Source organism: Pseudophryne corroboree, chromosome 11 (assembly GCF_028390025.1).
Source record: "Pseudophryne corroboree isolate aPseCor3 chromosome 11, aPseCor3.hap2, whole genome shotgun sequence".
Classification (NCBI taxonomy): Eukaryota; Metazoa; Chordata; class Amphibia; order Anura; family Myobatrachidae; genus Pseudophryne; species Pseudophryne corroboree.
The window spans coordinates 220,462,554-220,481,697 of record NC_086454.1 but is presented as its reverse complement, the minus strand read 5'-3'; positions in this window follow the sequence as shown (position 1 = coordinate 220,481,697).

Below are 19,144 nucleotides of genomic sequence, written 5' to 3'. Positions count from 1 at the left end.
CAAGCTCGTTATCCAGCATGCTTATTGCACGGCAGGTTTGCTGATTCCAAAATCTGTACAAGCCCACTCTACTAGGTCGGTGGGCTCTTCTTGGGAAGCTGCCTGGGGTGACTCGGCTTTACAGCTCTGCCGAGCAGCTACTTGGTCGGGGTCGAACACGTTTGCTAAGTTCTACAAGTTTGATACTTTGGCCTCTGAGGACCTTCAGTTTGGCCAATCAGTTCTGCAGGAACCTCAGCACTCTCCCACCCAGTTTGGGAGCTTTGGTACTTCCCCATGATACTAAATGGATTTCCAGTATCCCCTAGGATGTAAGAGAAAATGGGATTTTAATTACCTACTGGTAACTCCTTTTCTCGTAGTCCGTAGGGGATACTGGGCGCACACCCGGTGCTTCATTCTTCCTGTACTGTTACTTGGTTTTAAGTATTCTTGTTTGGTTCAGCTGTTGCTGTTCCTGTTTACATGTTTGGTTAGCATGACTTCCCTCTTTTTCTGTGTGTGCTGGTTCGTCATCTCACCACTTTCCTCATCTATATCCTTCTTTCAAAGTATGTCCGTCTCCTCAGTCGCAATTTCCTAGACTGAGTCTGGTAGGAGGAGCATAGAGGGAGGAGCCAGCACACCCTAATCAAACCTCTATAGTGCCCAAGGCTCCTAGTGGACCCATCTATACTCCCATGGTACTAAATGGATTCCCAGTATCCCCTACGGACTACGAGAAAAGGATTTACTGGTAGGTAATTAAAATCCTATTTTTGAGATAAACACTGACTGCCCAGTGATATGCACACCAAACACTGTGAGATTACAGCAGTGATGACATTTAGTGAGATGTCACTCAGTGCGATGACGCCAGATATAATGACCCACAGTAATCCTGAACGCGCAGCACCCAATAAAGTCAAACGCATGCACAGCTCCCATCTGATGCTGGTTGCCTGTCAACCGAGACGCGCACTGAAATAAACCAGGAAGTGCATACATTCTTGGTTACTCAGCAACGACAACCAACATGTGACCAGACGCTGAAAGCAGATAGATGCTGTATGCGATGACCCATTCAATATTATGGAGCTGCACGTAATGATGCAACACGCCAAGTCCAGCAACGATCATAAGCGGCAAAAACTTTGATGCACACGCAGCTCCCAAATAACACTGGCTGCCAGGCAACCAAGAGGCGCACCTGGATAAATCAGGAAGCGCACGTAATCGCGTTTGGCCGGCAACTGCAACCAGTTGCCCGGCAACCGAGACATGCACCTGGATAAACCAGGGAGCACATTTCATTGCGGTTACCTGGCAACGGCAACCAACATGTGACCATGTGAGATAACCGGATAGACTCCCTAAACCCAGAAGTATACGCAGTCAAAATTAACCAATGAGAGATTTTGGCTGTGTCCCTCCTCCAAAATTAATCAGGCTACAAATAGGGCTTTCTTGCTCAGTGTCACTCCACAGTGAACAAGCCACCTACTGGCGAAACAGCCATCTGTACCCCCAGTGGCGTCAGACTGTGCACAGTCTGACCCACACAAAGCTCAATTGGTATTGTACATGCCTATCTGGGCTCCCCTCTTACTGTTGCTTATGTGATTTGCCAAGACTATATATGCCTATTTCTTGCCTCTAAAAGCTAATTTTGCATGTAAAAGCTAGTGTTGCTTATGTGATTTGCTGAGACTATATATGCCTATCTCTTGTCTCTAAAAGCTAATTTTGCATGTACTATTCTGTATATGACCAAAAGTTATCAATTGTATCATCACTACAATAGCCCAAATTTCTGATATATACTAAAAATATACGCTATATGTGTTGACCCATATGTGGACAGGTCTCTGCACATGTAACTAGGGCACAGATTTGTGATATGTATACTTGATGATAAAGTAATATGGATAGCTTTTCAGCACATTGAATATGAAATATGAAGTTTGTTTGACAGCCACCAAACAAATTTTTCTATGAATTAAATGTATGCTTTATACTTACTTCCTCTGACCATTAGACATTCAAGTACACACACCTGTTAATGTATATTGACTAATTGGGTACCTGCCTCAGCAGACCTACTGCTTAATTTTCGCCTTCAGTAGGCAATCGCACCTTGGGGGTCATTCCGACCCGTTCGCACGCAGCGGTTCTTCGCTGCGGTGTGAACAGGTCGGAAATGCGCATGCACGGCAGCCGCTTTGTGCACGCGCGTTGTTGCCTGGAGACGATAGTCGCTGGGCAATGACGCCGCCAGCGACAAATGTGATCGCAGCGGCGATCGCAAGAAGATGGACAGGCGGGAGGCATTCCAGGGCGGATACTCACCGTTTCCAGCCATTTTCGGGGAGTGGTAAGAGAAACGCAGGCATGTCCAGGAGAACGGAGGGCAGATGTCTGACGTCACAGCCGGGACCTTCATCGCTGGATCCGTCACACTGGGTAAGTAGCTGCAGGGCTGGTCTTGTTTTGAGTGAAACTTTTTCAGCATAGCAGGGCTGCACAAGCGAACGCAGCCCTGCTATGCTAAAATACACTCCCCCATAGGCGGAGATTAGTTGATCGCACCAGCAGCAAAAAGTTGACCCCCCCTTGTCTCTCTCATACAGGGTGGTATTCATGTGACCGCCGGTCAGCTGACCGACAGTCACATGACCTCCTCCACCAGCCCGACGGCTCACTATCCCGGTGGGCGGCATGCCGACCAACAGGAACTATTTCCACTCGTGGGTGTTCACGACACCCATAGAGTGGGAATAGCACCGAGCCCGCAAGGGGCTTGCTGCACTCGCCCCTCCCCGCCGGGATCCCGGCGTCGGTATGCTGCCGGGATCCCGGCGTCGGTAAGGTGACCAGCGGTCTCCTGACCGCCGGTCAGCAGTACTACACCCCTCATACACTGTCCGCTATATTTTCAATATATAACAGTGGACAGCAGAAGTAGAGGTTCCTTAACCCAGCAAACCTTTCAAGTACTCTCTCAGCCATATGCCAGTGTACCAGCTCTCTGCAATACATTGGTAACAGAGGCATTGTGCAAGATTCATTGGACAGCAGAAGTACTTCTTTGATATTATGTCACAAACCACACTTTCTCATTTGTTCCATACAGATCAATACTGCCACACTTCACTGGCTACGCCCAATCTCATTTGATCTTGGAAGCTAAGCAATGAGGGTGTGTACACATGGTGAGATCCCTGCTGTGTTCGATTTTGACTATGCGATTTCCCTTAAACTCTCCCAGAGCCCAGATAGCACAGATTGTACAGATTTTGACTATCTGTGCTTGAGATTTTGTCTATGTACGATTTTGACTAAGTGCCAATTTTGACTATACTTTGTACTAGATTGTACACTTAGATAGTCAAGATTGACTTGCCTGCACAGTCTATCTAGCCTTACGATACCGACCCCACGGGAGCGTGCATCGGGATCAAATCTGTATCGCAAGCTGCCTAACACCATGAGATATGCACTAACTTTTCAGAAGATTTTGACTATATAGTCAAAATCTCACAGATTTATCTCACCGTGTGTACACCACCTTGGAATATCAGGTGCAGTAAAAATATCTTAATTAAAAACAAAAAGCAGAAGTATTGAGGAAACCTGTGACATATATCACTATCCTATCAACTTGGGGGGTAATTCAGAGTTGATCACAGCAGCAAATTTGTTAGCATTTGTGCAAAACCATGGGGGTCATTCCGAGTTGATCGCTCGCTGACGATTTTTGCTGTACAGTGATCAGGTAAAACAAATTGCAAAACTGCGCATTTGTATGCGCCGCAATGCGCACGCGTGTCGTACGGGTACAAAGAGCATCGTTGCTGTGCACTGCTTCTAGCGATGAATCCATTCACACAGCTGATAGCAAGGAGATTGACAGGAAGAGGGCGTTTATGGGTGTCAACTGACCGTTTTCTGGGAGTGGTTGGGCAAACGCAGTCGTGTCCAGGTGTTTGCAGGCCAGATATCTGACGTCAATTCCAGGACCTCTGTCGCTAGAATCATTGCACAGGATAAGTAACTACAGGGCTGGTCTTGTTTTGCACAAAATGTTTTTGTACCGCTCGGCTGCAGATGCGATCGCACACTTTAAAAGAGAAAATACACTCCCTCGTGGGTGGCGACAATGCGTTTGCTAAAAGTAGCTAGTGAGCGATCAACTCGGAATGAGGGCCCATGTGCACTGCAGGTGTGGCAGATATAACATTTGCAGAGAGAATTAGATTTGGGTGGGTTATATTGTTTCTGTGCAGGGTAAATACTGGCTGCTTTATTTTTACACTGCAATTTAGATTTTCAGTCTGAACACACCCCACCCAAATCTAACTCTCTCTGCACATGTTATATCTGCCCCCCTGCAGCGCACATGGGGGGGTCATTCTGACCCGATCGCACGCTGCAGTTTATCGCAGCGGTGCAATTGGGTCAGAACATGCACTGCAGTGCGCCGGCACATGCCAGACGGCGGACGGCCATTGTGCCGCTACGATCGCCTCTGCCCCCACAGGACATTATTACAGACATTAGGGGAGGCAATCACATTGTCAGCTTTTAGGATCTCCGTGAACAGGATACAGATGCCGGAAACCCGACACCTGAATCCCCGCTTGGGTGGTGGTCCAAGCCACCATCCGAGGGGGAACAGATTAGTGTGGGGACCAAAGGTCGCTGGGCCCCGAGAGCAGCGATGCCGCGAGGGGACACACTGCGCTCACTGCTGGGATTCCGGCTGTCGGGATTCCGGCGTCGGCCTGCTGACCGCTGGGATCCCAACAGCTGGAATATCATACTGATTCTGCCATTAGAAGCCCCCTCACAGGGAACTGCATACATGCATATCACATACCTACATACCCTCCAACTGTACCTTTTTGGCAGTTACAGTACCTTTTTTTATGGTCTGTACCAATTTTTGGCTCGCCAAACTTCCATTGAAAGTATAGGCCTTTACCCGTGGTCACGCCCCCTTTTTTAATTTGTACACCAAGTATGAAGCCTGAGCTGTTTGGGGATGGTATTCCAGAAGCTTGGGAGCTAGGAAAAATGACTTTAGTAGATACGTTGCTCTAGTGGCGCCCCCCTCTGTCGTGTATGCCATGGCGCCCAGGGCAGGCACCCTGCTCGCACCCCCATAGTTACGCCACTGCTGATATCTTTGTTTTAAATACTTTCACCATAGGTGCATTCAAATTTGTGTGATGCCACAAAAGGCAAGATTAGGGATTAACTAGGGTTTAATGAAACCCGCATACAGTTAACACTAATAAACCTTGCCTTCCATGAGGTGAAGTTCTTTGTTACATTTATCTGTGTGTCAAATAATTTTTATCTAGTAATAATAAATGTTATATTTTATTTAATTTACATTGTCCAAGTGTGCCCCAACATAGAGTCTTTCTTTTCTTTCCTCCTTCTTACGGACAATACTGACTCTGAGAGCACCATCAACACAAAAAATTAAGTACCTATCTCAGGGTTTAATTGGTATACTGTATGGTTGGTCTTTTCAGAGAAACCCAAAAAGCGGAATCTCCTAATTCATAGTCCTGTGCGATGCCAAGCCCCTCCTAGTATTCTCTATAAATAGAAACCACAATGACCCCACCAATAAATATCCTTCAAATTTACCTACATATTAATCAACCCACAATTAATGGAAAAGTTGTCAACATGGGAAGCTCAGTGCATGGACTTACAGGGAATTACCTGGAGCACCGAAAGCCAGCTGCACCTCTGGCTGGGCTCTACTTATGGGAGAGTCCTCTCTTCGGCTTTCACCTTGCCACACTGCCCGCCAAACAGAGGAGAGAGAACCATGCTGGGTGCACAATCTCATAAAGGTTGATAGCATCAAGGAGAAGAAAGGAATTGTCTAATGTGCTGCACAAAAACAGGATACATTAAGATATTGTCACAAGCTGCTGCAGCCCATGACTTCCACCACGTCTAGTCATAGCTGCTGCCAATTGAAAACTGCATCCAGACTTTGGGCTGGGGTCTGAAAAGTGGGTGATGCAGGCAGACCACCATACCCTTAAAGAATTTCTATGCAGGTGGAGAGATTTGGGGTGTTGCAGCAAATAGCCAAGCCCCTTGGCTTTGTGCCAAAACATATGCCACCATAAAAACCAGGGTTATCTGCGAACTGCAAAAAGGAGAAACCTCCAAGGTGGTCTGTTCCTGGCGCTAGATGGAGAGGTTCACCCCAGCAGCTAAACACAAGGGGTTGGTCATATCCCAGTAATAGATAGGCACAAACAAAAAATTTAGCGCTAATAGGTCATCAATGAGAAAGGTCAGTCATAATACAACACAATTTAATATTGAGAGCAGAAGATATTAAGACATCATAGTATCCAATTGTTTACAATGTGAATAATAAAAGCATTGAAATAAGAAAGAGAGTACTACTCCCACTTGTAGGTATGGAGATCAAATAAAAAGTTTACTCGACCTGTTCCGTTTTAAACAGTCCCAATAGATTCCACAAAGGACAAGGTAGATCACAACCGTAAGTGCATAGTTACCACCAGTGTCTTTCAAAGGCATTTAAGCGAAGCAGTGTTTGCAAATGGCAGTTCCTTATTCGGTGGTGTTAGTCCAATTTGTACGGTGTGATGAGTCCCTCATAGAGTGGGGTCCAGTTGGTAGGCAGCAATCATTGACTTGGTCCAGGTCTTGATCTTCCAGATATCAGTTGGTAGGAGTAGACAATAAGCAACAGATATCACCAACGCGTTTCGTTGCACTCTCGCAACTTTTTCAAGGTGCTACTGATCCTGCTGGAGGAGGTTTATATACCCCTTTCAATATGGCTGCTCATTTGCATGTGTGATGAGTTATGACCTTCTCATCTCATTAAAAGACCAAATAATGACAGACATAAATAATAATAAACCTTATGCCAATATGAAATTAAATGTGTAGTAAACAATCTAAAATTTACAATATGTATCAAAAACAAAGTTTGAAATCCGGTCAAATGACCTTTATTTCTCTTACATATGTATGCATAGCTAAAAAAAAACGGAGTGGACTTTAGTTAATGCTTACTATATATATTGAAAAGAGGGATAGTAAACAAATCCATGTTTTCCAGACATTCCCACTACTTGTTACCATAAGAGGATACAGCTGAGCTCCTCAGTATAGCGGATCATACCAAGTCGTGCCCGGGCGCACGCAGATAGTGACGCGGCAGAAATATGTAAACATTGCATCATTCTACTGCGCCCGGACACGTGTACCCTATACATCTACTTTGTGCGCTCGATCGCGCATCGGGGATGACGCGGCATCGGGAGACCAGCGCGACCACGGGCCCCAATCCATTACCAGGGCAGCGCATGTCATCAACATTGGCTCGTAAATGTTGATGGAAGAAACAATACAAAGGATGTGAATAATCGAAATATTTAAAAGTGATAATATTACTAATAAGAGAATCCCCTGGAGGCATACACATTGTTGACTACATATAACTCAATTGATCAGGTTGTCAAACTGGTTGTTAATCACCAACTCAGAAGGCTTTATAGCAGACAATGGATATATTCTACTTAATAAATAAATTAGGATTTCGCATATTCATAATTAAAATCAGAATCCAATATAACTGTATATTCAATTTATATAAATTTATATAGAGCAAACTTTTAATAAAACAATGGATAGAAATTTATGGAAGTTTATAATGGAAAATACTGGGGAGCGACGGGGAAAAGGGGGGGGGGAAGGTTGGGGTTGGTGGAAGGGGATGAAATGATTTGGAAAAAGTGAATCACAATACTGAGTTTAGTTCGACTGCTTCGTTTAATCCTAATGGATATATAGTATTCCACTTGAACATCCAGTATAGTTCTTGTTTACACAGATTTTTGTATCGATCCCCACCTCTTTTAGTTACCTCAATATGTTCAATTGCTAACAAACAGAGTGAGCTGGGATCTCCATTATGACTATCTCTAAAATGTCTGTGTGTATAAATTTTGTTCATAATGTTACGGCGATGTTATCTGGGAACTGCCTGGGGCTAAAGGGGAAAATCTCTGTGGATAAAGAGGTGAACCCGGATGCTGGCTAAATTAACGTGCTTTGAATGTGGGGAACCTGGACACATCAAGGTGGAATGCCCAACAATGCAGGAGTCTATTGACTGCTCCCTAGCCCAGGATGCGGGGTCAATGTAACAAAGTTGCTGTACCATGAATGTTTGGGGTAACAGTTAACCAGAATATGGTCCTGGCCTTGGTTGACACCAGTACTGAAACTACTCTGGTTTCAGGTTTGCTGATCCCAGCAGAGCCAGCACCTCGATCATCAAAATTGAAGGTCCTGTGCATATATGGGGCATCTGAGGAATATGAGAGAACCGTCCTTTCAGTCACCCTCAGGGGCCAGATCATGTGAACTGTGTGGGTGATAGCTCCTAAGCTGCACTATCCACTCATCTTGGGACGTGACTTTCCATTGTTCCAGGAGGTGATATTAGAGCAAGTCTGACCACACATCCTGGCAACTGATTCACCAGATGGAACTTCAGTTTTAATGGAAATGCCCAAGGGAGAGCAAGATCTACACCTCAGGAGAATGGAGTTGCCTTTGTAGGAAGCTGCTTCAGTCACTACAGGCAAGGTGACATGGAAATCACACCATTTGAACTTCTGATTGTCTGTGTTCCTCCTTGGGGAACCCAATGATGACAAGAGAGGGTTTAATTCCACACAGTGTTTGTCTGAGTATAAAAGCTGAATGTATAGAGGATTATGCTGTGAACAACATTTATCGAGACCTTATATTCAAGGTGGATAGGCTGAGTTGGTGGTGCTCCCAAGAGTCAAAAGTACGGTATCAGGGTTACAAGAACAAAGAAGGACTCTGGTGTTGGGACATGCTTACAAATTTTTTTTTCATTTTAAAACACAGTTACTTTATTGGTATGCGTACTATGTGGGCAAGACAGAATGTCAGTTTAAGGAGAGAATGGCGAATCACAGACTGGCCATCAGATCTGCTTTGGACACAGGGACCAGTGACCAGTCTTTGACAAGACATTGCCAACAGGCTGGTCATAGTGTGGCCAGTATATGCTCTAAAATCATTGACCACATGCCGCCTCATCATAGAGGGGGCAAAAGGGGTCAGAAGTTATTGCGATTAGAAAGTAAATGGATACATTTATTGGCTACATTGGCCACTAGATGGCTAAATGAATATGCCGGGTTAAATGCATTTTTGTGACTGGTTGGTCAAATTTATGTGATAGCTTTAGAGATGTGCGGCTGGCACTTTTCGTGTTTTGTGTTTTGGTTTTGGTTCTAATTCCACTTTTGTGTTTTGGTTTTGGCTTGGTTTTGCCAAAGCCACCCTTTCGTGTTTTGGTTTTGGATCTGGATGATTTTTGGAAAAAAACATAAAAATCACAGAATTTGGGGGTAATTTTGATCCTACGGTATTATTAACCTCAATACCATTAATTTCCACTCATTTCCAGTCTATTCTGAACACCTCACACCTCACAATATTGTTTTTAGGCCAAAAGGTTGCACCGAGATGGCTGTATGACTAAGCTAAGCGACACAAGTGTGTGGCACAAACACCTGGCCCATCTAGGAGTGGCACTACAGTGTCAGACAGGAGGGCAGATATATAAAAAAGGCCCCAAACAGCACATGATACAAAGAAGAAAAAGAGGTGCACCGAGGCTGCTGTATGACTAAGCCAAGCGACACAAGTGTGCGGCGCAAACACCTGGCCTATCTAGGAGTGGCATTGCAGTGTCAGACAGGATGGCACTTTTCAAAAACTAGGCCCCAAACAGCACCTCATGCAAAGATGTACAAGAGGTGCAATAAGGTAGCTGTATGACTAAGCCAAGCGACACAAACAATGACCCATCTAGGAGTGTCACTGCAGTGGCAGACAGGAGGGCAGAAATAATAGAAAGGCCCCAAACAGCACATGATGCAAAGAAGAAGAAAAAGGTGCACGGAGGTTGCTGTATAACTAAGCTAAGCGACACAACCATCTGGCCCATCTAGTAGTGTCACGCAGTGGCTGAATGTCGTGAGTGGGTCACAATTGTTCAGGTCCACTGACAGTATCTTCAGCACTCCCCTGTCATTTTTAAAAACAAAATTGCAATTGGTGGACTTATACGGCAGTACCCCAGGACTAATACAGCAGTACCCCTGGACTCATACGGCAGTGTTAGACAGGATGGCACTTTTCAAAAACTAGGCCCCAAACAGCACCTCATGCAAAGATGTCGAAGAGGTGCAGTGAGGTAGCTGTATGACTAAGCCAAGCGGCACAAACAATTCCAACTGGAATTATACGTCCAAATCACTGAAATTATACGTCCAAATAACTGGAATTAAATGGCAAAATCACTGGAATTATACGTCCAAATCACTGGAATTATACATCCAAATCACTGGAATTAAATGGCAAAATCACTGGAATTATACGGCAAAATCACTGGAATTATACGTCCAAATCACTGGAATTATACGTCCAAATCACTGGAATTATACGGCAAAATCACTGGAATTATACGTCCAAATCACTGGAATTTAATGGCAAAATCACTGGAATTATATGTCCAAATCACTGGAATTAAAATGATGTGCGGCGGGCACTTTTCGTGTGTTGTGTTTTGGTTTTGGTTCTAATTCTATTTTTGTGTTTTGGTTTTGGCTTGGTTTTGCCAAAACCACCCTTTCGTGGTTTGGTTTTGGGTTTGGTTTTGGATGTGAATGATTTTAGAAAAAACCCCCCATAAAAACAGCTAAAATCACAGAATTTGGGGGTAATTTTGTTCCTACAGTATTATTATCTTCAATAACAATCATTTCCACTCATTTCCAGTCTATTCTGAACACCTCACAATATTGTTTTTAGGCCTAAAAGTTGCGCCGAGGTGGCTGTATGACTAAGCTACGCGACACACGTGTGCGGCACAAATACCTGGCCCATCTAGGAGTGGCACTGCAGTTGCAGACAAGATGGCACTATTCAAAAACTAGTCCCCAAACAACACATGATGCAAAGAAGATAAAGAGGTGCAATTAGGTAGCTGGATGGTCAAGCTAAGCGACACAAGTGTGCGGCACAAACACCTGGCCCATCTAGGAGTGGAACTGCAGTTACAAACAGGTTGGCAGATTTAAAAAATAGGCCCCAAACAGCACATGATGCAAAGAAGAAACAGAGGTGCAATTAGGTAGCTGTATGACTAAGCTAAGCGTCACAATTGTGCGGTACAAACACCTGGCCCATCTAGGAGTGGCACTGCAGTGGCAGACAGGATGGCAGATTTAAAAAATAGGCCCCAAACAGCACATGATGCAAAGAAGAAAAAGAGGTGCAATGAGGTAGCTGGATGGCCAAGCTAAGCGACACAAGTGTGCGGCACAAACACCTGGCCCATCTAGGAGTGCACTTCAGTTACAGATAGGATGGCACTTAAAAAAAACTAGTCCCCAAACAGCACATGATGATAAGAAGAAAAAGAGGTGCAAGATGGAATTGTCCTTGGGCCCTCCCACTCACCCTTATGTTGTATAAACAAGACATGCACACTTTAACACACCAATCATTTCAGCGACAGGGTCTGCCACACGACTGTGGCTGAAATGACTGGTTTGTTTGGGCCACCACCAAAAAAGAAGCAATCAATCTCTCCTTGCACAAACTGGCTCAACAGAGGCAAGATATCCACCTCATCATCATCCTCCGATTCCTCACCCCTTTCACCGTGTACATCCTCCTCACTGAGTATTAATTCGTCCCCACTGGAATCCACCATCACAGGTCCCTCTGTACTTTCTGGAGGCAATTGCTGGTAAAGGTCTTCCCGGAGGACTTTATAATTCATTTTGATGAACATCATCTTCTCCACATTTAGTGGAAGTAACCTCCTACGCCGATCGCTGACAAGCTTACCGGCTGCACTAAACACTCTTTCGGAGTACACACTGGAGGGGAGCAACTTAGGTAAAATAAAGTCAGTTTGTGCATGGGCCTCCAAATTGCCTCTTTTTCCTGCCAGTATACGTACGGACTGTCTGACATGCCTACTTGGATGCTGTCACTCATATAATCCTCCACCATTCTTTCAATGGTGACAGAATCATATGCAGTGACAGTAGACATGTCAGTAATCGTTGGATGGTCCAGATGTCAGCTTTCGCTGCTGACTGCCCTGCATCATCGCCAGCGGGTGGGCTAGGAAATTTTATCCTTTTCCTTGCAGCCCCAGTGGTGGGAGAAATTGAAGGAGGAGCTGTTGACGGGTCACGTTCTGCTTGAGTTGACAATTTACTAACCAGCAGGTCTTTGCACCTCTGCACACTTGTGTCTGCTGGAAAGAGAGATACAATGTAGGCTTTAAACCTAGGATCGAGCACGATGGCCAAATTGTAGTGCTCTGATTTCAACAGACTGACCACCCTTGAATCCTGGCAAAGCGAATGAAGGGCTCCATCCACAAGTCCAACATACTTTGCGGAATCGCTGCGTCTTAGCTCCTCCTTCAATTTATCCAGCTGCTTCTGCAAAAGCCTGATGAGAGGAATGACCTAACTCAAGCTGGCAGTGTCTGAACTGACTTCACGTGTGGCAAGTTCGAAGGGTTGGAGAACCTTAAACAAGATTTAAATCATTCTCCACTGTGCTTGAGTCAGGTGCATTACCCCTCTTTTGCCTGTATCGTAGGTGGATGTATAGTAGTGATGAGCGGGTTCGGTTCCACGGAATCCGAACCCGCCCGAACTTCACCTTTTTTTTACACGGGTCCGAGCGACTCGGATCCTCACGCTTTGCTCGGTTAACCCGAGCGCGCCCGAACATCATCATCCCGCTGTCGGATTCTCGCGAGACTCGGATTCTATATAAGGAGCCGCGCGTCGCCGCCATTTTCACACGTGCATTGAGATTGATAGGGAGAGGACGTGGCTGGCGTCCTCTCCGTAATAGAAAAGACTAAGAGTGACATTGTTATAATTGTGGGGAGGATTGGGGACGGGGAGCAGCTGTTAGGGAGTACAGTGCGTTTAATCCTTTGTTTCTCTGCCTGAAAAAAACGCTCCGACCACCATATCTGTGCTCACTCAGTGTGCTGCACTGCTGCATGATATATCTGTGCTGAGTGCACTGCTCACACTGCCTAATTGTGGGGACTGGGGAGCAGTTATAGCAGGAGTACAGTGCACAGTTTTGCTGACAGTGACCACCAGTCCAGTATACGTTTGTCTGCCTGAAAAACACTCCTGTGTATTTTTTTCTTCTTCATACTAGTTTGTTTAGCAGTCTGCTGACAGTGTCCACCAGGTCCGTTATACAGTATATTATATAAGCAGCAGTACGGTAGGCCACGGCTGTACCTACCTCTGTGTCGTCAGTGCATTCGTCGTCCATAAGTAATATAATACTATACTATCCATCCATCTACATTGTATACCTGTGGTGTTTTTTTTTTCTTTCTTCATACTAGTTTAGCAGTCTGCTGACAGTGTCCACCAGGTCCGTTATACAGTATATTATATAAGCAGCAGTACGGTAGGCCACGGCTGTACCTACCTCTGTGTCGTCAGTGCACTCGTCGTCCATAAGTAATATAATACTATACTATCCATCCATCTACATTGTATACCTGTGGTGTTTTTTTTTCTGTCTTCATACTAGTTTAGCAGTCTGCTGACAGTGTCCACCAGGTCCGTTATACAGTATATTATATATATATAAGCAGCAGTACGGTAGGCCACGGCTGTACCTACCTCTGTGTCGTCAGTGCACTCGTCGTCCATAAGTAATATAATACTATACTATCCATCCATCTACATTGTATACCTGTGGTGTTTTTTTTTTCTTTCTTCATACTAGTTTAGCAGTCTGCTGACAGTGTCCACCAGGTCCGTTATACAGTATATTATATATATATAAGCAGCAGTACGGTAGGCCACGTCTGTACCTACCTCTGTGTCGTCAGTGCACTCGTCGTCCATAAGTAATATAATACTATACTATCCATCCATCTACATTGTGTACCTGTGGTGTTTTTTCTTTCTTCATACTAGTTTAGCAGTCTGCTGACAGTGTCCACCAGGTCCGTTATACAGTATATTATATATATATAAGCAGCATTACGGTAGGCCACGGCTGTACTTACCTCTGTGTCATCACTCGTCGTCCATAAGTATAAGTAATAATAGTATACTATCCACCCATCTACATTGTATACCTGTGGTGTTTTTTTTTTCTTTCTTCATACTAGTTTAGCAGTCTGCTGACAGTGTCCACCAGGTCCGTTATACAGTATATTATATAAACAGCAGTACGGTAGGCCACGGCTGTACCTACCTCTGTGTCATCACTCGTCGTCCATAAGTATAAGTAATAATAGTATACTATCCACCCATCTACATTGTATACCTGTGGTGTTTTTTTTTCTTTCTTCATACTAGTTTAGCAGTCTGCTGACAGTGTCCACCAGGTCCGTTATACAGTATATTATATATATATAAGCAGCAGTACGGTAGGCCACGGCTGTACCTACCTCTGTGTCGTCACTCGTCGTCCATAAGTATAAGTAATACTATACTATCCATCCATCTACATTGTATGCCTGTGGTGTTTTTTCTTTCTTCATACTAGTTTAGCAGTCTGCTGACAGTGTCCACCAGGTCTGTTATACAGTATATTATATATATATAAGCAGCAGTACGGTAGGCCACGGCTGTACCTACCTCTGTGTCGTCACTCGTCGTCCATAAGTATAAGTAATACTATACTATCCATCCATCTACATTGTATACCTGTGGTGTTTTTTCTTTCTTCATACTAGTTTAGCAGTCTGCTGACAGTGTCCACCAGGTCCGTTATACAGTATATTATTTATATATATATATATATATATATAAGCAGCAGTACGGTAGGCCATGGCTGTACCTACCTCTGTGTCATCACTCGTCGTCCATAAGTATAAGTAATACTATACTATCCATCCATCTACATTGTATACCTGTGGTGTTTTTTCTTTCTTCATACTAGTTTAGCAGTCTGCTGACAGTGTCCACCAGGTCCGTTATACAGTATATTATATATATATAAGCAGCAGTACGGTAGGCTACGGCTGTACCTACCTCTGTGTCGTCACTCGTCGTCCATAAGTATAAGTAATACTATACTATCCATCCATCTACATTGTATACCTGTGGTGTTTTTTCTTTCTTCATACTAGTTTAGCACTCTGCTGACAGTGTCCACCAGGTCCGTTATACAGTATATTATATTTATATAAGCAGCAGTACGGTAGGCCACGGCTGTACCTACCTCTGTGTCGTCACTCGTCATCCATAAGTATAAGTAATAATAGTATACTATCCACCCATCTACATTGTATACCTGTGGTGTTTTTTTTTTCTTTCTTCATACTAGTTTAGCAGTCTGCTGACAGTGTCCACCAGGTCCGTTATACAGTATATTATATATATAAGCAGCAGTACGGTAGGCCACGGCTGTACCTACCTCTGTGTCGTCACTCGTCGTCCATAAGTATAAGTAATAATAGTATACTATCCACCCATCTACATTGTATACCTGTGGTGTTTTTTTTTTCTTTCTTCATACTAGTTTAGCAGTCTGCTGAGAGTGTCCACCAGGTCTGTTATACAGTATATTATATATATATAAGCAGCAGTACGGTAGGCCACGGCTGTACCTACCTCTGTGTCGTCACTCGTCGTCCATAAGTATAAGTAATAATAGTATACTATCCACCCATCTACATTGTATACCTGTGGTGGCTTTTAGTTGTGCGCAAAATATGGAGAACAAAAATGTGGAGGTTAAAAAAATAGGGAAAGATCAAGATCCACTTCCACCTCGTGCTGAAGCTGCTGCCACTAGTCATGGCCGAGACGATGAAATGCCATCAACGTCGTCTGCCAAGGCCGATGCCCAATGTCATAGTACAGAGCATGTAAAATCCAAAACACAAAAGATCAGTAAAAAAATGACCCAAAAATCAAAATTAAAAGCGTCTAAGGAGAAGCGTAAACTTGCCAATATGCCATTTACGACACGGAGTGGCAAGGAACGGCTGAGGCCCTGGCCTATGTTCATGGCTAGTGGTTCAGCTTCACATGAGGATGGAAGCACTCATCCTCTCGCTAGAAAAAAGAAAAGACTTGCGGCAAAAGCACAGCAAAGAACTGTGCGTTCTTCGAAATCCCAAATCCCAAAGGAGAGTCCAATTGTGTCGGTTGCGATGCCTGACCTTCCCAACACTGGACGGGAAGAGCTTGCGCCTTCCACCATTTGCACGCCCCCTGCAAGTGTTGAAAGGAGCACCCGCAGTCCAGTTCCTGATAGTGAAATTGAAGATGTCAGTGTTGAAGTACACCAGGATGAGGATATGGGTGTTGCTTGGGCTGGGGAGGAAATTGACAAGGAGGATTCTGATGGTGAGGTGGTTTGTTTAAGTCAGGCACCCGGGGAGACACCTGTTGTCCGTGGGAGGAATATGGCCATTGACATGCCTGGTGAAAATACCAAAAAAATCAGCTCTTCAGTGTGGAAGTATTTCAACAGAAATGCGGACAACAGGTGTCAAGCCGTGTGTTGCCTTTGTCAAGCTGTAATAAGTAGGGGTAAGGACGTTAACCACCTCGGAACATCCTCCCTTATACGTCACCTGCAGCGCATTCATAATAAGTCAGTGACAAGTTCAAAAACTTTGGGCGACAGCGGAAGCAGTCCACTGACCAGTAAATCCCTTCCTCTTGTAACCAAGCTCGCGCAAACCACACCACCAACTCCCTCAGTGTCAATTTCCTCCTTACCCAGGAAAGCCAATAGTCCTGCAGGCCATGTCACTGGCAAGTCTGACGAGTCCTCTCCTGCCTGGGATTCCTCCGATGCATCCTTGAGTGTAACGCCTACTGCTGCTGGCGCTGCTGTTGTTGCTGCTGGGAGTCGATCGTCATCCCAGAGGGGAAGTCGGAAGACCACTTGTACTACTTCCAGTAAGCAATTGACTGTCCAACAGTCCTTTGCGATGAAGATGAAATATCATAGCAGTCATCCTGTTGCAAAGCGGATAACTGAGGCCTTGACAACTATGTTGGTGTTAGACGTGCGTCCGGTATCCGCCGTTAGTTCACAGGGAACTAGACAATTTCTTGAGGTAGTGTGCCTCCGTTACCAAATACCATCTAGGTTCCACTTCTCTAGGCAGGCGATACCCAGAATGTACACGGAATTCAGAAAAAGACTCACCAGTGTCCTAAAAAATGCAGTTGTACCCAATGTCCATTTAACCACGGACATGTGGACAAGTGGAGCAGGGCAGACTCAGGACTACATGACTGTGACAGCCCACTGGGTAGATGTATTGCCTCCCGCTGCAAGAACAGCAGCGGCGGCACCAGTAGCAGCATCTCGCAAACGCCAACTCGTTCCTAGGCAGGCTACGCTGTGTATCACCGCTTTCCAGAATACGCACACAGCTGACAACCTCTTACGGCAACTGAGGAAGATCATCGCAGAATGGCTTACCCCAATTGGACTCTCCTGGGGATATGTGGCATCGGACAACGCCAGCAATATTGTGCGTGCATTACATCTGGGCAAATTCCAGCACGTCCCATGTTTTGCACATACCTTGAATTTGGTGGTGCAGAATTATTTAAAAAACGACAGGGGCGTGCAAGAGATGCTGTCGGTGGCCAGAAGAATTGCGGGCCACTTTCGGCGTACAGGCACCGCGTATAGAAGACTGGAGCACCACCAAAAAAACCTGAACCAGCCCTGCCATCATCTGAAGCAAGAGGTGGTAACGAGGTGGAATTCAACCCTCTATATGCTTCAGAGGATGGAGGAGCAGCAAAAAGCCATTCAAGCCTATACATCTGCCCACGATATAGGCAAAGGAGGTGGAATGCACCTGTCACAAGCGCAGTGGAGAATGATTTCAACGTTGTGCAAGGTTCTGCTGCCCTTTGAACTTGCCACACGTGAAGTCAGTTCAGACACTGCCAGCCTGAGTCAGGTCATTCCCCTCATCAGGCTTTTGCAGAAGAAGCTGGAGGCATTGAAGGAGGAGCTAAAACAGAGCGATTCCGCTAGGCATGTGGGACTTGTGGATGGAGCCCTTCATTCGCTTAACCAGGATTCACGTGTGGTCAATCTGTTGAAATCAGAGCACTACATTTTGGCCACCGTGCTCGATCCTAGATTTAAAACCTACGTTGGATCCCTCTTTCCAGCAGACACAATTCTGCAGGGGTTCAAAGACCTGCTGGTGAGAAAATTGTCAAGTCAAGCGGAACGCGACCTGTCAACATCTCTTCCTTCACATTCTCCCGCAACTGGGGGTGCGAGGAAAAGGCTACGAATTCCGAGCCCACCCGCTGGCGGTGATGCAGGGCAGTCTGGAGTGACTGCTGATGCTGACATCTGGTCCGGACTGAAGGACCTGCCAACGATTACTGACATGTCGTCTACTGTCACTGCATATGATTCTCTCACCATTGAAAGAATGGTGGAGGATTATATGAGTGACCGCATCCAAGTAGGCACGTGTTATGATTCCAGCACTCTGGTCAGAGGAGATCTTATGGCAAGGACCGGAGCACTGGAACGGAATGCTGGGGAAGGGAGCAGGACAGGAAAATAGCCCCTGGCGCCCTAACTCTGTTGTCTTACCCATGTTGTCAGAAATCCCCTGCGAGACTATGGTTTCTTGAGCCCTTGGCAGCCGCGTTTGAAGGGCGGATTATGTCTGCCCAACTTCGATGCCCCCCGGTCTTAATGAGAGACAAAGGGAAACCCGAGACAGGGTGATAACAAGAGGCCCTCTAACTAAACAACCAGGCCAGGGGCTAAGCAAACTCAAAACTATAATATGTGCGGAGAAACCGCCAGGGAAAAGGACAACCAAAATATCCACTTGTCCAATTCTCCTACCCGGCACCGCCGAGTACCAGAGAGGACTTGTGGAAGCGGAACCCTCCGCAAATGCTCCAAACACAAAATATAAAAGGTAAAGCGGCTGAGCCGCAACACACACGGCAGAGCCGCAACTCACGAACACCACTGGATATAAAACGGTGATCAGTCAGGACTCCAG